At 34.2% G+C, this 24,652-nt stretch overlaps 1 protein-coding gene across 5 annotated transcripts in view; it reads right to left on the bottom strand.

Moving 5' to 3' along the window:
• The window catches only part of LOC115243675 (rap guanine nucleotide exchange factor 2-like), an 86,520-nt gene extending 64,097 nt beyond the window's left edge, over positions 1-22,423 (bottom strand). For 3 of the 5 annotated variants that reach the window (XM_029820843.1, XM_029820836.1, XM_029820838.1), the window contains exon 1: positions 12-296. The gene's annotated coding sequence lies outside the window, so the exon portion shown is untranslated. Of the gene's footprint in view, positions 1-11; positions 298-19,634 lie in introns of those variants that run through there. The other 2 variants (XM_029820841.1, XM_029820837.1) reach the window with 2 other exon arrangements.
• Positions 22,424-24,652: the final 2,229 nt, after the last annotated feature.

A 24,652-nucleotide genomic window follows, 5' to 3' on the forward strand; every position in this document is an offset into this window, starting at 1 on the left:
CTCGAACGCACCGAACAGGGCGACTCTGTGGCCGTCCAAAACAACCTGTCCTGTTTTTGCCTCCTGTCCGCTGCAGCTGCCGCGCGTAATCCACAGATGCGATCGCACTCCGAAAATCGAATGTCGCGCGACAAATTTTCACTTCACACCAACGCGATTTCACGACGGTTTCTTGCCGAGACGGCTCGCCGCGATGATCGACGAAAAACGGCGCGACGGAATCGCCGATGCTTGGCGCGCGAGAAACCGGGGATCGCGTCGAAACGCGCGCCACGACGTCCGAGAGTGTACTGGCGCCGCTGGCGCTGCCGCGCCTCCGCTCACGCGCACCACGATGCGACGCCGTACAGCCGCGCCCTCTGCTGGACGCTCCGGAAAATAAATTCGGAGATGCATCGATACGTCTCGCGCGCCTCGTGAACTGTCACTCCGGCTTGAGGGGCCACTTCCATCTCAACTTCGGTTAATTTAATCGTCAATTATAATTTGCACAAACAATTAGCCAACAATCAAATTTATTTTGTTATATTATATACGATAATTCACATACGATATCATTAGAAATATTTTGATATTGGTCATCCTGCAAGAGTTAATTGACGATTAAATTAATAAGAACTTGATAGAAGTGGTCCTGATTACGACACGGTAATACATAATGTCGAATGAAATCAGATCATAAACCAAAATACAAATTATGAAATGCATATTTGTTCGCAGTTATTCGCAGTATCTCATCTTTTCCTTTTTCGAACAATTTTAAAATTTCCTCGTTTTCAAGGATACCCTCGAAGACGCGTAGTTATTGTTCGAAAGTGAAAACGCTCTTCTTCACTTTCCTAAATTTCCTGTCCTATATTAAATCGCAATATGTCGTCGTTGATGCTCCATCGGATATTTTGATTTACAGTAGCGGAACGACGTGCCGGTTTTTGCTCAGCGCGGGAAGGGATGGTCCACGTGCGCGCGGAAACGAGTAGATTTCCTACAGCAAATTAAACTCCGAACAGGAGGTGGCGACAAGTCGACCCGAAGGCACAGAGTGTGAAGAAAAGCGGAGAAACGCGGCGATTTCCTTCGGTTTGATGATTCTACAGCGCGCGCTAAAAAAGGGACGGAAGACTTCCTCTTTTTTTTTTTTTCTTTAATTATTGCGTTTAAATCTCCACGAAAACGCATATACGTGGGTCGCGAATTATGATTATTCATCCGTTGTGCTTTTGAAATATGACGAGACTACCGCAGACGCCAATTAGAGAAATGATTAAAGAGATGTAGCAACGCGCGGGAAATCTCTTCCTTTCAAGGCTATCCCAACGTTTTGAATTTGCAAAATTAATCCCGTTATATTGTACATATATGTGGTAATAATTTTTTCTCTATGTATGCTTTAAGACAAGGAAATTTATCCATCAAGTTTATAGTTGTTTTCAAAAAACATTAATCATCTGTATTTTATTGTACCTATATTTTTAATTAATAATCTAAATCTATTCTCTTTATCAATTAGGTACAATATTGTTTTATCTATCTGATTCTCATATTCTTGGATAGTATAGTAACTTCTGATTTTAATCGAGAGATATATCTGTATACGTATTATATGTATACGTATTATATACGTAATATTATATATAAAATATTATATAACATAAGAACAAATTATATAATAAAAAAAAAAGAATTGAAATATGCTGTAGCTATTTCTAATATTTTCTACAACTTCTCGTAAAAAAAATATATAGAAATTCGTGATCTGTAAAGTAAAAGATCGCGTTTTATCATTTGCGTCTGATGAAAAACTTCAGCTTTGAAGACTCGAGATTAACATGAAAAGATCGATCGTGGTAAATTTAGCGTCCACTCTCATAATATAGCTGCTTCTCTTCTACCTAGACACAAAACGCTCGTTATTTTACTCCCATCGCGATTCGCTCGTTAATAAAGCCTTAATTAGGCAAGTTCGCCTTTTTATCCAAATGATTTACTTCCGGTTCCGCTTCCTCCAACTTTCGTGCAAACGAATTAACTGGGATGACGTTCATCATCGTTATGCAGTCGATTAAAGGATTAATATTATTCGTCTCGTAATCGAGAAACGAAATCAATAGCCACGAGGTTTACACGCCGCAAAGAACAATTATATAAATTAAAAATTATATATAAAAAATGTATAAAAATGATGTAATATATATAAAACGTATATAACACGATTATATAAAACAACTTGTAAAATTTACAAATCAATAAAATGATTTTTAGAATTCGATTTATCAACGATTTATAAAATAAATGTACTCGAGACAATATATCAGAGAATAAAATTTAAGCGAGTTCAAAAGTCAAAATCAAAAATAAAATCATAGAGCAAAGAAATCTCGATCTATTTTTATTTTAATCATACATTTTTAAGCATACATTTTAAGCATTCTTCTTATTTTAAAAGTCAAATATTTTATTTTTTGTTGGAATACGTGCATTCCTTTCCTCCCTCTCCTCCTTTACCTTCTAATATAAAGAGTGAGTGAAATCTAAAGCTTTCTTTTTAAAGTAATATTATCATGGAAAAAAAAAATAATTGACTTTCCTTGAAGCGCGTGCATGCGTAAAATAATAATTACGTCTACCCCGGTGTCTCTCCCATCGATTTCTATGAATTTTCATTAACTCACGCAACATCCATTAAACAGAATAATCAAAATGGCAACTGTAAGTCGTTCTTGTGCGCCATTTCTAGGAATATGTTCGAGATATAAAGTGGAATTTAACATACCGTTTCGTTTTCATTTCCTTTTACGCCGCGTGCAATACGTTTAAATAATTTTTGCTCCACAATATGACGTCAATTTTCACGCTAATTAAGTTTCGGAGTCACGCCAGAGCCACGAGTAAGGCAAAAAGATTCCTACTTTCCTAATGTAATTATTGCGTCGCACTGAAGTATGTCGAATAACATACCACTTATAAAATACGAATGATACGTGTATTTTTTATCTATATTATGACATCGTGAAAGTTGCAACGTGAAAATTCCGACAGATCGTCTTATAAATACTGAAGAAATCGAAGATATGTATTCGCGACAGACATACAATACATATAATCCATCATTTTCGTAACATAAATTTTATATCATTACTCAAGTTCTCTTCAGATTTCATGCATCGTTCCGATTTAAATAGATATATAGTTCTCGATGTAATAACCAATTTTAATAATAAAAAATGCATATCGACACATATTACTATCTATATCAATATCAATATTTTTCTCTAAACATTATTCTTTATATTTATTATTTCATAAAATTATTGATTTTGTAAATTAATATAGCGCGATACTGAATAAAATGAAGTCACGATATAACATGTTAATCTCGATAAACAGCATGATCAATCAATAGTTGCTATTCATCTTTGATGCATTATTTCCATCCTACAGCAACAGTTGGCTCATTTCGCCTTCGTTTCGGTCATTAATCGTAATTTACAATGCTTGAATTCAGCGTTTATATACCAACATCATACAAGATACAATGCGAAAACGGTATTAAAGGAGATGGGGAATAATAACATGATAAAATTCGATCGTACAAAAAATAAAGTTTGGTTTGGAACAAATTCTTCGTTCTTTGAGTTACCAATACCCGCTATCGATACTATTATCGAAATTATACTATCAGATAACATTAGTCAGTTTTTATGTCAAAAGCTTTATTCGAAATTTATAAGTCCCAGATTATTGCCAAACAAAAAAAAGAAAAAAAAAAAGAAAAATGTGAGAATATTGTAAATTCTTTCAATAACATATAGATCTTTTTCCTTCTAAATTATCGAAGATTATTTGATACAGAATCAACGTTTCTCGTAGAGCGCGACTTAGTACAGCTCCTCGTGTCGCTTCTACTCGATCTATCATAATAACAGGTCCAGAATTATGTCTCTCTCGTGTGTACCGACCGTACTATCTCCTCGTGTGCTTGAGCCTTCGCGAATCGTTTGCCAATCTACCGCACGTGTATGTTTCTGTCCGTCCTCTCTCTCTCTCCGACGTTGATCGCATTCTCCTCCTGTCGTTGGTATCCTCCTCTCGCCACGATATCGGGTCGTCCTGCTCAGCAGTGGAGGTGCCATATCGACCTGGCCGCTCTCTCTCTCTCTCTCTGTCTAGACTAGACCTTCACCAGAATATGCCAACCAAGCCGGTGATGTTACAGGCTCTTGTACCGTTACAACGCTCGCTTTTTTTCGTCCTCGATAGACGACGTCGATCACTTCGATGAGAACGATGTGAAATGAAACGACCGTTGTGATAACACAAGTCGCAAACTTGCTCGTGTGAGTTTGTATTGTATTTACATTGTAAAAAACCGTTTAAATATTTGCACTATATATTTTGATATTCTGCCAGGAATTTAAGCAAATTTTCAGATATTTTAAAAAATTTTATATTGTTTAAAGAAATACACATAAATTTGTCAAAATGGAATTAAAATACACATATTCATCAAAAAATTAAAACAGCAAAATTTTTGTTTCTCACATCTCATATAACAAAATATTATTGACGTTGAAATTTTAATAAATTTTAAATGTAACTTCGCAATATGCTTACAATAAAAAATATGATTGTTTAAAAATATTTATCACTTTTATAAAAGTAAGAAAGTTATTATATCAAAAATATGATCGAATAAAATATGATAAACGAAAGCAACGAAAGACGAATTTCTCCATAGATGTATTTATATTACGAGTTTTTACACAGATATAAAATAATTCATGAGATTTGTAAATTCTGATACGACACATCTGTTTCGATTTAGAATGCGTCGTTATCAATGATAAGTAACTATGTATACAGTAATACTAGAATTGACTGATGTTTGTCCAGAAAATGATTCTGATCTCCCCTTGGTGATAATTCCCGATAATGAATGAACGGCAATGCCTTTCTAATTGAGCACACGTTATCCTAATTTGATTCGATCTGATCTAGTTATGCAATTCGAATCGAGAAATGCATCGATAGATTCACTGGAGTTGAAACAAATTTCAAAAATGACAACATGTATTATTTCCTCGCGAACGGTCGGATGGCTACGTGAAAAACACCCCGCTAAAATCATCACGTAATTCATTCTTTCCCTTTCTCTCTTTCTCTATCTCTCTGCTTTTGATATACCTGTCGATAACAGCATTGAGAAATGACCACATAACCGCGAGAATGTAGAAAAAAAGGAATATAAATATGAAAAAAATTACATACAGTATAACGAAAGAAAAATATAAAATTTGTAAAAAGGAATAAAAAGTAAAACAGGAGAAAAGAGAGAAAGGAAAGTCTCGTAAACGTTGCGCGCCTGTCGTAGAAGTTATTAGGTCGAAGCCACTTCAGGAAAAATACCGACTGACGACGAAGCAGTAGGAGGATTTTCTAGGAGCACAACCGGATATAACGAAGTATTACGACCCCTACAAAAGCAATATATAGGGTGGGTTCTTACGCCACAACTCTGATATATTATTTCTGAACTTATTACGAGCACAGAATGTCATATAAATGTTTGCAAAAATACGTGCGAAGAAAAAAAAGCATTTTACTGTCTTAAATTAATAACAAAGTTTTTACAAGTTTCTATATTTAACATATTTAAATTTATGCATTAAAAGCATTAGTGTATAATAGATATCATATAATATCCTATATATATTAAATATCACACACATATGTGTCAATTTAAATTAATCCCAAAAATAAATTAATATTCTGTTATCTTTTCTCGTATGTATACATTATTTCATCTGAAAAATTAGTAAAACTCTCTTTTTAGTTTGTTTGTTAATAAGTTAGCTAATTAGAAAGTTAATTTGTTTTATGTCGGCTGACTTCACAAGAGAACTTTCTTTTTGAAAATCAGTATATAAATCTTAAACTATCTGTTTGAATTGGATTTTTATAGACCATAGACTATAGTATACGAATATAGACTATAGTATATTCTGCGGAGGGTCGACTATCAAAGAATGCAGATGGCAAACACGTGCCTCGCTTAAGGACTACGAAAACTCGGAAAACATACCTTTTTGACTTAAGGAAAAGCAGATTTTTTTTGTAACAGATATTTTTCTTCGTATACACCATTACCGCGTACGATACGGGTCAAAAGACAAATAGGATCGATATCACAATTCCCGCGGCTATAGAATAAAGAAGGGAGATTCCTTGCGCTTTGGTAGGAGCAATCTCGTGAATATTTCAAGGTAAAAATATTTCGGGAATATATCAAGCCAGAAAAATTGTTCGATTATAATAATAAATGGTAGATTGAAGTGGGTGGAATAAAGTCAATTTGAAGTATGTAGCACTTCGAAAGTGAGCAGTATGATAGAAGTGATCTGACAGCTGATCGATGAGGAAATTAACTTCGAGCGAACAACTAATTAGATTAAAACAACTCTCGAGTATTCCCTCCATCGTCGTTTATTTATACATCTTTCTTTCTCTATTATATTTCATTCTAAGCCATGTTTTTTATCCTGACATTTTACTAAAATTTCAAAACTCAAACAAATTGTCATATTTTTTTAACAATTATTTCATCAAATTAATTAATAATGATATTCTCCAAATTTGAAATACAATAATAAATTCATATATAAATCACACGTTTAGTATAATAATAAAAAGTAATTTTTCTCTTCAATGAATCGAATAAAAACACGTCTTTTTTCCTCTCTCGACGTATGCGTTGGATCTCGAAATTGAGAGGAAGTCTCGAGTAGCCGAGGAAGCACAAGGTGACATCGAACTGCATGGTTTTTTTCTTTTTAATTGAAAGAGTAGAAAAAGGTGAAAGGAAACAACGATAAAGAAGAGCGACTCGGTATTTCTAAAGGCATTCAAGACGACGTACTCGATGCAACCGAGACAAGGAGTACTTCGTCCGTAAATGAAAGCCGAAACGGTTTCTTCTTCTTTTTTTCTTTTGAATATACAACTATTCGAGCAAACTTATTCTGTCTAACTACTTCAACTTCGTTCGGCGTTGCTATTTCTTAACATAAAAATTTTCGTAACCCGCAAATATTTCATCCCCGAAATAACGATTTTCGTGCTCCCTTTATTTCGAGCTCGTTTTATTTACACGCATCTTTTAAAAGAGCGGCGGCAGCTGTCGATGTCGAACAGCTCGAGCTAAGGAAAATGGATCTGGCTCTCTCCCTTCTCAATACATGGTAAAATAGTACATGTTCTTTACCATCGACAAACTGCGATAGCGTTCTCCTTATCGATGGTCGTTAACACAAAACATACCTACCATCCATATACCATTTATATTCGAAATAGCTATTAACAATATGTAGTTATATATAAATATGCAATAAAAGACGTATTATAAACTGATGAAAAACAGTTATGAAAAAGAGAAAAAAATTCAATCGATTATTAAATCACCTAAAACTTGTGATATTGTTTGTTTAAATTAGATATCATAATATAACGTACGTGTATTGTACATAAAGAAATATAGCTTTTCTAAAAACAATAATATCCTGATATTCATACAAGAGACGTTTTATTATTATCTAATAATATTCTCTTTCTAATTAGACATGATTATTAGAATCGAAAAAAATAATGACAGTTTTCATATGAAAATGTTAATAACGGTTGTTTGGGGATATTATATTTAATATTTAAAATTAAAATGCCTTAAAATGCAATATCTGTATGCAAATATCAAACATATATTTCTTCATCATGATAACATTAAATTGAATAAAAAAAGAGACATGCGATATGAAAGAATAATGCTTAGAAATTAATTTATTGCCATCATTGTTTGTTATCAGAGTCACACGCGCGAAATAATTTTCAATATTCTATATTACTTTACTGAACTGAAATATCTTCTAAGTGAGATATCGCGACTCATTGATCGATTTGAATAACAAGACGAAGTAGAGAGAGAGAGAGAGAGAGAGAATATAATCGAAGACTTCGAATATTTTAAACTAATTTCAGTCCAGGTCACATTTATTTTTGGCTATCACTCGTTTCAAGCTAAGCGTACATAATTAGAGATCTCAAGGGTATTTTCGAGATCCTGAATAGCACCGAAAAATTAACGCAAGAGCAATCTGCATATATGAGATACATATAAAAATATACGGTGCTTATCAAATTCCTCTAATTAGTTTTTAAATTATAAAATAGGTACATAAAGTATCGAAAAAAGTTCTCGCGTGGCCGTATCGATTTCACGGCGGTGAGGACGTCGATCCGATTCCTACCGATCCTATCCGATGTAAATGCCGTTGCAACCGGCTCAAAGCAGCAAAATGAAATACACGACGAACACAAACGCAATAAGTCGCCAGCTACTTTCTAGCCCGCGGCCTGGTGTCGCGAAATGTAGCTTCACGCTCTTCTCGCGCGGTTCCAGCGGTGAATTCACGCGCGCTTGCGGCTCTCTGCTACAAGAGGAAACCTTCGCTCTTTACTTTTAATCAGCTGTACGCGGGTATACAATACAAAATAAAGGCATCACAGAATACACACACATATGTATATATAAAAACCAAATTTGTTTTAAAAAATTGTCATACGATCTCGTATATAATCTTGTTATATAACCAAATATACGACAAATATTTATTTTCAATTTATTATTATTATTTTCTATTGTTTGAAAAAATTGAAAAAAAGCAGCACCGAATTTTTTTTTTTGTATTTTGCATCAACCATGTATGATGACTTTTATGCAATATGCATTATATACCTGAAAATTTTAACGGTGAACAATCGCGTGTGAGATCTTAAAATGGAGTTCAAGGGCTCTCGCTCCAAAGTGGAGCACGCGAGTGTCGTTTACAGTTCTGGAAACTTGACACACATCTTGAAGATTTGATCGATAGTCGCGTGAGTTAATGATTATATGGATAACTTATCCGTAGAATTTAGTGTCCTCAATAACGTCATTATTTTAATTTAAAAAATTTCGTATCTTTATCTTTTGTGCCTCTTTATGGCAATAATATCGAGACAAATTGTGATGCAAAAAGAGAATAAAAATATATACCTATACCTTGGAACATGAGTAATCAATGTCATTGTATGTGACTTGAAAGTAAAAGGTCAAACGTCCTACATACGCGCGTATAACACATTTCCCTACCTCTATTTTTTATAATACGATATAATTGTAGAAATAAATTTAGACACTTGTTATCGAGCGATTATGGCTAAAAGGATACAATCAACTCCACTTCAAAGAATAAAATTATCATATACACACATCTATATCTGTATATTTAATCATCTGTATATTCGAGTTTTCAATAAAGAGTGATTTAAAAAAGTCAATAAGGCCAAGAATATAAATTAGAAATACAAATACAATTCACTTTGCAATGCTAGAAACTAACATTTATAAATGTAATTATTTCTGCATTTTAAAAATATGTATCGGGAATTTCCATAACGATGTTGGAAATAGATTTCTACATCGCTGATCAAATTAAGTAATCAACTAGTCCAACAACTGAGTTCTCAAGTGATTCTTGAATAATTCGCTAAATATGGAAATATAGTTCCGATCAACGGTTTTAATCCCTTACTTATTTAAAAAGAGAAAAAAATAATAAAAAAATCTTATTCAGAGACTTTTATTATAACTCTGCCAAAAAATTAAATTAAAGAAATATATAACACATTAACCATCTTTTGAAATATTTTTCTTTAAAAAAAGTACAATTTATAAACTCCTATTTAGTGCTTAAAAAACAAAATGTAATCTCTATATGAAATCATTCTGTTGTTAATTTTCTCAAACCTGAATCCTGAATCTATTATTGCGGTATGAATTAATCTTGCTACAGTAATCGTAACAGATGACACAATTTTCTAAAACAACTTTCAACAACAATGCTCTTGTTCAATATTTATAAATTAATGATAAAAAGCATGTAAAAAGCGTTCTATCAAGAAATGTATAATATCAAGAAATTAATCTCGAAAGTTATACACATCATAGTATCCTCAAACTATCGTGATTTTCCATAACGATCTGTGAGAGACATTTAGAAACTCACTTAAATGGATTATAACGCCCGCGGTTGTAGATAGAAATAAATCAGAGCTGTATAACCGTTGTCGCTCATGCGAATATAGATAGAAAAAGCGAGATTTCACCAACGCTTTTCTCCACTTTCCGCAATGCACGCGCGTAATTGTTTTCTACAAAGCAATATGCAGTACATTTACGATGCGTTGACATGCACGTGTCAGTGTCGCCATGTACTGGTTTTTGTCACGCACGGGATAGTAAAATTCGTTAGTTACGCTGAAAAAGATAGTTATACGTGACAAATTTTTGACAGTAAAATACATAGAAAGTTTCCTGTTTGACGAGAACGAGTAAGATTGCGAAAAAAAAATAAATAAATAAAAGTGAGAAAGTTCTTGACGAAATAATTGCAAACATCTGATCAAGATTGAATAAAAATGTATCTTTCTTGTTGCTTCATGACATCAAAAAGAAAAACTTGAAGAATTTGATTTATCTTCATCATTAAAACTTTAATATTTCAGCAAATAATTGCAACTTCAAGCATTTATTTTAAAGTAATTAAATATTTATTTATTTCATTTTGTTTTCGCTTAGTATCTTTAATGATTTAGTTCATAATCTACACATATTTCTTTTATTTCAAACATTTTCTAATTTTTCGAAAGCCAACTGCATTTACTATTAGCAAACAATTAGAAAATGATAAAAATAAATCTAAAAAAAGTACAATATATTATTCAGAATAATAGTTATAATCTAGTTTAAGTAACTCATTATTTAAAAAATAAGAAATAAAATCTCAATTTTCTCAATTTTAATATACAGATAATTCAGCGCAACTTTAGTGAGACGGAAGTAAATAAGGAGATAATATAATCGATTTGAAAGTACTCGAAAATTGCATGAGCAATTTCATTGTCAGCAATTTGCGGTCGTTAAAGCGACTATCCGTAATAAAAATAATGAAACACGATTATAATATGTTACTCACACGTCCGCCGTTTAAGAAAATAGGTAATGTCTAGATTTCAAGGCAGTTCCAAGGCAATTCAAGGCAAGTCGTACAAAACGGATGAAACCCGTGCTCCAGATCAAACCAGTACATTCCATCATACAAACTGGTACAAGAAAATGCGAGCACTGTTTCCACGAATATAACGGTCATCAAATATGCCGTTACTTTTGGTATTGTTGGTATCTCGTTTTCCTTTTTCAACGAGATCTTGTTCAAAATTCAATCCTCAACACAATACAAAATCTCATATAATTAATATAGCTTCAGTTGTAATCAACACTTAATGCTCTTTAATATAAGATCCTATATTATATATAATTTGTGTGTGTGTGTACGAGATATCAACAAACTGTATTTTTCTCTCAAGATAAAATCTTTCGATAGACACAAAATACTTTGACGGTTTCCTGTTGAAAAATAATACTAGAATTTTCTTTCACATGTAAAGGGCGAGTTCCTAGGGCACGATTAAAAATACTTTAATTACGTAATAGTCGCGCTGCCATAGCGCAGAGTCCGTCGAGGCGTGAGAACTCGTGAGCTCATCGATATAAAAATACAAACTTTTACAGAATCACAAAGAAATAATAGAGGTGGGAGCGTGCGGAGAGTTCTATGATGCAGGACGCGGCACGTTTCATGCTAATTATGCTCGGCGTTAGTAGGTAAAAGGCTGCTGCACCACTGGTGTGCCAACGGAGGCCACCATGCTCCTAAGCAGGATAGTAACAGTGCCGTGGTAGGCGTATAGTCGTCGCGAGATAGCATGTACACACTATAAAATACCAGCCATGGCTTCGGAACCAATCGGCCGTTTCGGTGCACCTCGCTGCACATTTTGCTTTGTACCGTGCACAATGCTCCCGTTGTCGCAGCACACAGTAGATAGATAGTCGTCTCTTCAGAATCTTATGAATTACCGCACACATGAAAGGAAAATTCCGAAAAGATAAAAAAAAACATGTCGCGATAAGCGACCACTAAAAGACATATGTGTGTGTGTGCGATTTTATCTACTATATGTACGAAGTTATGTTTTTCAAAATACAATTCTTTTCATGTGAATATAATATACTTGTGTAAAATAAAAATATATGGCCGTTCACAGTCAATCGCAAAGAGAGAGTCGCAGACTATGGTAATTTAATTTGTACACAAACTTTCTCTAGTTGCAACTGTATTCACATTCTCTTTGAAAAGTATCATAAAAAGAAGAAAATGTGTCGTAAGAATTGGATGAGATGCTCTTCTCAAAACTTGAAAATTTTTTAATTCGAAACTCGAACAAATTTAAGGTACACAGCCATGAGAATGAACTCTTACGAAAAAACGAAGAACGGAATTAAAAATTAAAGATTCGAATTTGCATCAGAATTTAATGCTTGAGCGCTCCTCTCGAAGAAAGAAACCTTATTAAAAAGTCATTCAAGTTTTCAGCTGAAACCATGTGCTACCGATTTTATAATTCCTTTCATTTTCTTTCTCGTGCGATCACATTAAAAAGGAAAATGCCTTCATAAATGCGTAGCATAATAAGAATACGACGCAACGGAAAGAGAGAAATATCCTCGGACTCGTATATATTAAAAAACTTTTCGTTTCTACGTCTCAGTGAACTTTGTTCGCTGCTCGTTTTCCGCCGCGTTCAGCAAATTGAGAAAAACTTTAGTATGCGATTTTTTCGCGGCACCTACCAGATGTCTCATAATTGTTAACGTTGAAAAACGAGATTGCATGATTTTTCATAAAATTTCAAGCAATTGAATTTCATCGAGAAATATCAATTAAGATAATAACTTAAAAATTTATAAAAATTGTTATTAATAAATAATGGAATGTTTCAACTATAAACAACTTGGAACTTCTAAAACATTTGGGGTATCAGTTTGCTATAAAGAAATTTTTATATGATAAATATAAATAATTTTTAAATAATATGAAAAAAAATATTGCTTTCTTTTACGTATATGTGTGTATTAGGTACATTTTAATCATAGCTTAATCCATTTCAAGAAAGATAAGAATAGAATTCAATAAAGTTCAAATAAAGACTGAAGTTCTCCTATCAAGATTTATTCAACACCTTGTATACACGAGATGCGGAAAACGAATCAGAGGAAACTCGTGTCGCTCCTTTTCCTAAAGGGGAATGGCAACGTACTATCGATCGTATCTGCGTCGAGAAAAACACAGTGTTTTTACATATAACGTATAAAAATTCAAGGTCTTAGTTTAAATGATATTAGCTTTATCTAATCTATTGCATTGAAATTAATTGCAGATGATTGCAAAATTTTGAAATACCGTCATCGATATATTTTCACGAGAAAAATGTTAATGTAACTGTTCAATAATCAATAACATGTAAATTTCTATTATCTATTTTTTTTCTTAAACAAATTTTTTTCTTTAACAAATTATTCATTAAATCTTAAAAATTAGTTAACTTGAAATACGAAAAATTTTGTTGCAATCTATAGGAAAAATAATAAATAAAATTTATTAAAAAAGTAAATAAAAATAGTAATAAATAAAAATATAAAATTAAATTAAATTAAATTAAAAAATAGATTTTATCCAACAGTATCAATATTAGACCAATCGATCAAAAATATAAATTTTTTTAAATGCTTGATATATAAAACAAAACGTTCTTATATAATATAAATATCAAATGCTGTTAATAAATCATAAATTGCAAAGTCTATCGATACAAAATATTGCAGAATCTTCGCATAGAACAACATACCGCTGTCGAGAGCACTAATATACGTTATAAAGCACTATGGCACACCTCCTGGGATTTTAATATAGTGCAACCGTAAAAAATTGTTCAACGAACAATACCATTGTTCGATTAAATAATAATCTTGATCGCCGTTCTGTATTGGGGCGAATATTTTCAGCCCTCGAAAGAAAGAGCGAAGGGTACTTCACGGCATAAGTACGTAAACATTTCATCAAAGCACTTCTAAAGGGAGGAACGAACAACAATCGATGCACGCGCAAATGGATATGTGCCACTCGAAACAATAGTCGAAAAACTTTCCGCGGGCTTTTTTACATCGTCAGCGCGTAACGGACATTTTGCAAAATAATGGGCAAGAGAATTCACGTTTTGCATACATGTGGCACGTGGCACGCGTGCCACAATGCACCGGATCGAAGCTGCAACGGCACGTGTCGTGTGTCATAAGCACCCGGTGAGTGTATCAGCCGTAGAATCGACGGGATCGTTGAACGTAATGAATATCTGGTCTCATCGGTCGTCTATCGGCCATCTGGACTTCGATATCATCCAAACTATTCTGAACGTAAATTCGCAGAAATAATAAAAGATAATCGAATAACGCACTACCCATTGAATTTTTGAGTTTAATTTCCCTTTCGACGCTTTTGTGATTGAATTATTCATCAAAAAAATATCGAAATATATGTATATGTGTATTGCATGCCCAATAATTACACCTGTTATATCTTATTAACCATAATTGCTTTATATAAGGAACAGGTGAATTCCGTTATCTACTTATGCAAGTATTTCTCTAGTGTGGTTATGAAGTCAATTTCACGGAAGATTGCAAAGTGCTCCAAAGAGAACGCCGTCCGGCGTGCAGAATTTTAGTATTACTCCGAGTCTACAATTTGTTCTATGTTTTGTTTGAATGCGCGATATTTTTGCTCAGTATTGCCACCGCCTTTCGCAGCGGTTTAATCACCGTATTTTATGATTTTTCCGAAAGAAAAATGGAAAATGACAAGCGCCCGACTTCGCAATAACTACCAAATGTAAATCGTGCACGCGAGTTGCTATGTATATATTTATCGACAAATAGAGAAATGTACATAGTACGTACGGCGTATTACGGCATGTTGCCCGTATCAGCCTAGAAATGTCATTTAAATCTCGAATGTGGCATTTAATCGATAACAATAATAACGATAAATTACTGCAATTAATTCAACGGGACACGCGACGCAGAAGCATTAAACATTAAACGATATTATGAGAGACATGCATAACGGATCGTCTTTGTTTTTCCATAATTATGAGATCCACTCTAATAACCGTAACTATTCGAATTTTCTTCTTCTCCGCTCATTATATTCTATTTATTATTTTATCTTTCTTTCTTATATACACGTATACTTATAATAAAATATATATAAAGTTCAAGCGTACAAAATCATAATGACTTCCTGCGAAATAGTAGCATTACCGCAGACATTTCAACGATCTAGAAATAGATTAGAAAGTCGAGAAAATTTCCGGGAAGATCTAGTATAGGCGAGCAACTTTTTATAACGAATATTACTACTCGCTAATATTGCGAGTCATACAGTGTTAATAAAACAACTTTTGTCTATCAATAATTATTATAATTGGTTATAATATTCCATAGAGATTATGTTTTTTTTTTTTTTTTCAGAAAAGCATGTGTTAAAAACTTTTGAAAAAAGTTTAAGTACTTTTTAATTTTAATTCACCAACAATCTCTTATATAAATACTTTCAAAACATATCTTCGGTGATTTCTTATCTCTTTTATACATATCTTCAAAACAGACTTTACCAATCAAAGTTCAAAGCTTCCGCGAAGCAAAAAGTAAAGCGGATGCGGATGAATTCGTGAAATTAGAACCTTAGAAGATATCGTTCTTCGAAGAGCATGCCTATGGAATGCACTCGATAACCTTGGCTCGTAAGACGGGTTTAAGTTGCGCGCAAGATTGCGTTCTACTTAAGACGATGAAGTCTCAAGTACTTTCTGTAAAATTGTCTTCTTACTATAAATCTAATCTTTGAAAAATCTTTTATTAAAAATGTACAACATGTGATTATTATTATTGATATTTTTAAATAGTCGTATGTAAAAATCAGAAAATAAACTAAAAATTCAAGTATTTTTCTCATATTACTCTCCATTTCAATCTGATTTTTAATTAATTATATAATTTTACAGTTATATAATTTTAAAAAGGGAAGGTAAAGAGAATAATATGAATGTAAAACTCATAAAAATTTACTCGATCGTTTAAATCCTAAAAAAAAAAAAGAAGTTCTCTGCTGCCTTTCACCACTATATCATTAACGCGCTGCTAAAGAAATCATCAGATAAAAAAGTTTTCGTGATTTATCACGCATTTTAAGCTGCGTTAAAAAAACAGAGATTATAATGTTGAATAAATAGAAAAAAATATTTTCATTAACGTTAAATTTTTAATCAAACTTGATAATGCATTGCAAATAAGAATTTTACATACTGTCCGTCAGAATAACGATATCGAATCATATCTGCTATCAAATTATAATTGTTTTATCGGCAACATATAAATCCACGAGAAATGGAATCGTTAAAAATATCGAAAATACAATAACGTATGACAAATTCTTTCGCGAATTTTTACTATGGATCATCGAATTTTGTTCGGATTTAAACTCCGATGATAATAGCATTTAATTTGGCTTGGAAGCCGATACAGAATGTAAAACGTCTCACGTGCCGCTAAATAAAATCCTCTCCGTTTTCGTATCTATATGTCTACGAACCCTCTGATGTATCGCGAGCAATAAAGCCTCCGCTATTATTAGATCGTCCAGAGGACCTTGTTATTTTTTTCGATATAAAGATCGTAATCCGAGTTATCGACTTTGTGCTGTGTTCATACCAACCCTGAACCATCGCGGCTCAGATTGGAAGTCGGTCGATACAGAATACTGACGTGAAACCTCAGAGCTATGCATCATGAGTGAAGTATTAGACAAACGAAATCTCAATAAAAAAAATCACATCTCGAAGCATGATCGTTCCATCGATTCGTCTTTTTACGATCTTTACAAACAATTTCTACGTTTAATTGTATACTAAATAAACTGTAGAAATATTAATTTCAATGAATATCTAATTAGAATTTTATAATTTTCATAAAAATAATGACTTTAAATTCATTAAAGATTTTATTCCTAAATATAAAAATGAAGAAACAGTCTATATATATATAATTATAATTTTTCATCTTATGCATTTATCTTGTTGAGAATTGATAAAAATAAAAACTTAAGTAAAATATTATTTAAGACAAAATATATTTTACATTCTTCTCCTTTCATGCAAATGTCATCAAGACTATACGTCAAATGTCATTTATTAAGCTTACAAATTAATGCGAGAACTGTAGGAGGCATATTAATCACACAGATAGAGAACTATCAAATATAGAGCGACTTGTGTATTCCACCTCGAGTATCAATCACTAACAAAGGAAAGAGCTAGCGACAATAGAAAATCGTACTCGACATAACGTTCATTATACAACAATACACTACAATGACAACAATAACTATTGTAAGTCAATTGATTGTTTCACGAGAACCAATAATTATCCTAACTTAAAAGCGTTACGTAGAGACAAGATATATCCGGCTTTAGGGGGAAAAAAAAAAATTGTATAGTACTATTGTTTTGATGAAATTTTATATAGCTAACTTTTTTCATAAAAATCAAAATTTTTCCTTATGTATGTCGATTTTAAAAATTGCTCATTAAAAATCTTCAAACGTATAAATTTTGTGACGAAAATCGCCTGTTGTTCATATTTATTTATAAAAGAGCACCACGTATAGATACACATCCTACATCATCTCACTCTTTCTCCCTTTTTTTTTTTTTTTTTGAAGTCATGACGAAACAGCTGGATAAAGCGCGACATACTCGTTCGGCTAACAGAAAATCAATATATTACTCTCTGTAAACATACTATCAAAAGGATCACCGGAAGTTTGCGGCAACAAAACGTTAGCAAGAGAAGTGTCACTTTTCACATAAAGTCGTGGGAAAAATATCTGGTTATAAAAACGTAGAAACTTTTAATAAAACGCTTTTATATGACGACAAAGATAAAATATGTCGCATGGAAATAAAAGTGTAATCAAATATATCCGCCTTATCGAATTTATATCTGCTATTTTAAAATCGTCCTACTTTCGTGCCAAAAATGTTAGATGTCAAAAGATTAATGAAGAATTGTCTTTCGTGACGATCATTCATGCACAGTCACATTTTCATTATAATGGCATGACGAGATAAACATATAAGCGTACGTAACATTAAATAAATATACATTTATTTTAAATGTACATTTATTTGTACTCACAAATCACACGCTCCGCGTGTTTGTCATTGAAAAATAGAGATAAAAAATACAAAATAAATGTTATTTACAAAGACTTTTTTCAAAGCGTATTAATTATACCCACATTAAAAAAATGAAAAGAGTTATTTAATGTGATGTATATTTCACATCTTTCTCTTTAAATTCTTCGATATAATTGCATTTTATTTAAAGTTATGAAATTCTACTTAAATCTTAAAAGTTATATTTTTATTAACCTTTTTTGTTAAAAAACACAAAATTTTCTAATCTGCCTAATTAAGTTATTTATTTACTTTATTTTAAATTTAATTATATTAATTTATTTGATTTATAATTATTCAAATTTCCTCTAATACTCGAAAAATGCATCCAATTCTGTATAAACACGGCCAGCAGCTATTGTTTATATATCGTAATCATAGTTTTTAATAGTTAATAAATTTTGCAATAAGACGAGCCTTCATTATAATAGATGCAATCCTAGGATTCTCTCGCTGAGATTCGTTTCGATCCACGAAACGTGACTCTCAATCGGTGCCGTTCTCTCGTATATAATATACCTCGCCGTAATGCGATACACTCACTGTTTACCAAGGGGAAGTAAAACGTGACGCAGGATATTGACGATTTCGTGTCACGTGTACGCACGCGTGACGCGGCCACGAAACAATTCCCATCCGAAAGCCAACCCCAATCGATAGAAATATATCGCGGCTCAGCTCTTGATTGTTATCCCATCATCCCGCTGTACGTGGATCAAAGCCGTCCGACCAGACGGAGGATATCAAATTATTCACCAAAATTCCAGTCTATCCCGATATCCGTCTCTATATCGCTGATCGAATTCGTTACGATGTAATTAGCAACAGTCCGATACCTGGCTTTTCAAGTAATACTCGGATAATTTGCAAAATACCTACGAGATCATTCAACTCTTAATCCCTAAATTTATTCATCGAGACATAAAACAATAATCTGTCTATTGAAATTTATTATTTTTTTAATTATCATGTCGAAATATTAAATATGCATATAAACAAGTTACGATTTCAACCTACGGAATCTCTCTGCCACTTATTAATTACTTTCCCAAACACTAGATAATCTTTAACCGAATTAAATAATAATGCTTAAATAATCGATAATATAATTTAAGAGACGTCTTAATTTTTCAAATATTCTTTGCGCGTCACTTGGACAACGATACTTGTTTAAATATTTATAAATAAATAATAGAAAAAGAGACGTTTTCAACATATATCTTTTGAAGAAATTAATCTCAGATATAAAGATTTTTTATCTGCCTGTCACCTTTATTTATACATTATTAATAACGCGTTATCCCCGCGCGTGTAAAACAAATCGTTAAGAATGATTTAAAGTTTCTCACCGGTCATCCTGCGTGACAGTAATGTCGGGCGGGGGCGGAGGAGGCGAGGCACCGTCTGTAGCATCCAGCTTGCCGGTTTTTTACTACGCTGTTTGGCTTCTTTTGAAAGGTAAATAGAGAGAGAGAGAGAGAGAGAAAAGTGATGCACAAGACGAAGCGAGATACACACGTCGAGCAGCAACTTCGCGACTCGTGTCTTCACGCCAGCGACATCGCCGTCAATGTGATGACCCCGTTGGAATCTTGCGCTTCTTATCGACAACTCGAGTGATCAAATCGCGTTTGTACACACCACGAGCAACGACCTCGGTATCTCGTTGCACATCGGTAATTGTCTATTCCCTCGCTCCGATCTTATCTTCCTTGATTCGAGAAGATAAGTGGCGTTAAAATATCCACCTGCTTCTTTCCGTTCGCTTTCCCACTGTCTAAATTTATCCGAGTATTAATTCATGCTATAATTACGATGATATGCTCCAATCAACGGGATCTCGTGAATTTTTGATAAATTTCTATAGCTATCCAATTCGCAGGGACTTCTCTCTTCTTGGTGATCTTCTCGCGTTAATCCTCTCTTGAGTCTCTCGTTATCGATTTCGTAAGGCACTCAGCCGTACGATCTCGCGGTACCGCGAACAAGCACGTCCCGATCTCGTCGTAATATTCGTCGTAAACCGTTACTCCGCGCGGGCTCGCGCTATTAGATTTATTACACCAGAGAATACTACCAGAACCGCCGTCGTGTTATGTGCGAACCGAGGCTCCGGTGAAAGCGAACAGACGGAGAGGTTTAACGCGCGCAGAACGAGCAGGCCGACCGGGAGCTCTCAGCTACGCTCGTCCTTTCTCGTAAACGCGGTCGCTCTCCTCCTGCGCGCCGAATACCAAACCGATTCGCGAGGTACTCGCCGATATCCGCCGAGCAGTTATTGCCTCTCCAGGTGCGCCGATCCTTCGTAAAAGCGGTCGCCGTTCTGCGCAGCAATCCGAAATATTCGACCACCGCTTCGATTGTACGCAGGAAATAAATCGATGCTCGCAGAAAAATTCCCCGGCGAATCGATTATCCTTCGTAAATGTGATGTAATCTTCGGGGCTTCATTAGATGCCCCACCGCTGTCTGTCCGTCTAAATTCGTCGATTCGAATTGTGATGAGTTAATTCTTTCGCACTGCACGAAAGTCGTACGGCAGGTTCGATTATTTTTAGCCACGGGACTTCGCGAACTCTTGAAAAGTTTTTATAAAAAGAGACTCTTCTCTCTTTGCGATTATCTCGCTGATTTTTCCTCAATTTCCTCGGAAGCTGCGAGCCATTAGATTCACCGCAAAGTATTCTCGTTGGTGTCGTTGCATAAACGCGCGGGTCACTGCACGCAGCATCACGCGCTTTCGGCGTGCATGCAGAGAGATGAAGTGCACGCAGCGCGAAACGAGTTTCAGGCGAGTCGCTCGATCATCCACGCGCCGCTTTTCAACGGTTGCCTTCGGCAATCACGGAAATGCTCTCCTCAACGTAATCCTGGTAAAGTTAGCTCTGCCTCTGGTGACGCGTCCGTTTGCGATGATAAAAGAGTCTTCGGGGAGGTCAAAAATTAAGCTCTCGCGTGCGATTCTTCAAATTAAATTGAACGATGGCAACGGGATTAACTTTTAATAAAATTTTAATTTTTCCTTTATAAAGCGAAAATCACGTGTTCCGTCTCTGTGTAGATCGACAGCGTACAAAAGAAAGAGAGAGAACCCAAAGAATGCTCTTCACAATTTCAACTCAACAATGCGATCTTTGTATAGTTGGATGTATTCAGCGATAGCTTTCTCCTTCGCGATGGCGAATAGAATTGTGATCGTGAGCTGTGGATTAAAGATGATTCCCAGTATAATCTTCTTAAACAAATGTCATCCACTCTTGCTTCTCAACGCGTACAAGATGCTAAAATATTCCTATGTTTATCTCTCAACCGTACCGCAATAATTGCGTATACTATGTCCGTTAAAGATCTCAGCAACGAAAGAAATAAAATTCCCGAAGAGAAATATATCTTCCCTCTCTCTTTTCCTCTCTACCTAGCAATCTTCCGAATATCTTTAATGCCAAGGTCTCCTAGGTATCTCACGTTAATAGGATAACGTTCTTGATGGAAATTACGCGTGCTGCGCAACGACGTACACACGACAACCGTGTTTCGTCTCCTCAAACGCGATTACGTCACTTGTACGGATGGGAAACGAGATTGCATCCGGTTTACGAGCCGGGAAACGCGATTCGCGAGAGCGTATTAAAAGTGTCACTTTTGCCGAGCGGATGAAATAAGCGCGAGAAAAAATCCATCGATATCGATCAGACCGCGTTGCACCAGCGATCCGCGAATCGATCTTCGATGCACGTCTCGCTTCGTTTCGATACTGGTACCACTTGACGAATGACAATTCCGATATCGTCCATCGCGCAGCTCGGAGCTTCTCTGCGATCTCGATTTATGCACGATGCGTTCGTATCCCTCCGGAGAGTGTAATCCTCCAGACGCGAGACTCCGGACTGGAAATCGCGAGATCGGAATGCGATTCGCGGGTGCAGTCGCTATTAATCGCAACGCTCGCCGACCGTCACGGAACACTCGACAAGACTGGAGGTTCCCTCGATAGGTGAGGCCGACCTCTCTCTTTCTCTCTCTTTCTCTATCTCTCTCGCGCGCACGTTAGCCAGGGATGTACTCGGCATAAGTGGAATTTGTTCCGTAAAGAGCCATAAATGTTTACAAAATATGGATGTGATACATTTAAAAAATTATTGAGCAGTGCGTCGCGAGTACCTTTGTAAAATAAATATCATTTAAAAATCGTACAATTTTTCAGCAATATTTTATGTAAATATTTTATATCATATGGCTTTCTATTATATATATATATATATATACAAATACATAACCGAATAATATTTTTAAAAACAAATACACACAATGTTCTTGCGTTTACTGTCTCAAGAGCAACAGTTATGTAATATAGATAAAATAAAAGAGAGAGTCATAGTTTATATTTTAATCTTATTAATTTATTATGTCCAAAATTGGTTCAAATTTTTCGGGACGTATTATCGTACTTTATTTTTTATTTCCATTTTTTAAAAATATTTTCTTTCCAGTTTTCGCAGGAATTTGAAAAACTTGCAATAAACGATTGTATTTCGCTCGATCATGTCTAAACTATTCTGTATGTCATCCTATGTTCCGAACATTAGATTATCAAATTAACAAATATATATAAATAAAAACATGGGTGTGTTTGTTAAATGATTAAATATTGTGGTATCGAAATATGTATTATTAAATCACGTTTAGTAATACACTAAATAAAATTGCGTCAATTAAAACAATAAACCAATTCATTGTTAAAATTTTTCGTGTTATTTTTATAATTTAATAGCGATTCCAATAAATTTTTTAACAATATATAGACAACGTAATAATATTATTAATAATTGAACTACCACTATTTTTAAATCGCTAATATGCATTGTGCGACGCAGTTTATTCGATGTGACGTGCCAATTAAAATTGCGTCGATGTTATATTATAGTGATCACATCACGCGTTGTTTTTATATCCAGTTGACTGATTCAAATTACATTGATGTAACATTATAACGTAAGCTATATTGTGTTCGAGACAAGATTTGACAGGCAAATCATAATGTTTTAAACAGCCAGTGATAGCATGCAGTGATAACAAAGAAGTAAACAGTGATTAAACCTGAATGAAATCCAACCCAAAATTTAAAAAAATTAAGAAGAGGAAATTCATATATATATTCTATATAAGATATTCTTTCATTATAACTATCGCAATAAGAACATTAGTTTATTTATTTAATACGAGAAACATAATAATGGATGCCAAAAATAAGATAAATATTTATAATAAATTATTATAATAAAAATTATAAATATTTAAAAAAATAAGATATTTTATGTTCCATCTTCTTTTTTTATTATTTCCTAAACAAATTGAAAAGAAAATCAGATTAGTGTTGGTAGTGCATACAGCACTGCACATGTAGCCTTTCTCCCTCTTTCTCTTTCTTTCATTCGCCCTTTCTCTCGCCCTCTCCCTCTCTCTATCTCTATCTCTCTTTCTCTGTCTACTTTACTCTCTAATTCTGTCTCTGTCACACCAGACGAGATGTATTCGCTTTAAGTAGGATGTCCTCCGCTCCCTCCTTCTCCCTTGCTCTTCAACCCGACTGATCTCTCTTCTACCATTTATACCGAAGTACCTCTCGGGCGAGTTCGTAAATTTTCGGCACAACTGACAAAGAGGGAAATAGCGAAATGAGGTGTTATAAAACGGAAAAAAGAGAGATAAGAGAAAAAAAAGATACAACAGAAATTAAGTAGCAAGCATTAGATATATGCAAGGATAAGCAGCAGAAAAAACATAATACAATGCAAAAATAAAGTTGTAAGCAACATGGATAAAAATAAAAAAAAAAATAATAATAATAAAGCGTTACATATTTATGCACGCAAAAATAGTAAACCAAAAATTTGAAAAGCGACAATAGAGTTTATTGTACCTTAGAAGAGAGCATATAAGCTTTTCCCTCAGGGTATTTCATAGAGAAATACATATATGATATAAAAAAAATAAAAATAAGCTAAGAAAGAAAGAAAGAAAAAGATACGACAATAAGAGTCAACAAGAGAAGGGTCATTTCATCATCATAAAGAGACGAGAGACTGTGACACCAAAGATAAAAAAAGAGACAGATCTAGTAAGAGAGTGACGGAGAAAGGGCGAGGCATGGGAACGGTGAGAAGGAACCGATTCAAAACGACAGAAGAGAGAGAGAGAGAGAGAGAGAGAGAGAGAGAGAAGGAGAGAAATCGAGGAACGAAGAGGAGAAGGTTCTCCCACGTAACCACGCCCCACGTTCGCAGACAGATTTTTACATGCAGACCGACGATGAAGGGAAGGGAAGCATCGAGGCGACCCATGGGACGCCAGAATATGGCCACCGTTT

Source organism: Formica exsecta, unplaced genomic scaffold (assembly GCF_003651465.1).
Source record: "Formica exsecta isolate Colony F162 unplaced genomic scaffold, ASM365146v1 scaffold72, whole genome shotgun sequence".
Lineage (NCBI taxonomy): Eukaryota > Metazoa > Arthropoda > Insecta > Hymenoptera > Formicidae > Formica > Formica exsecta.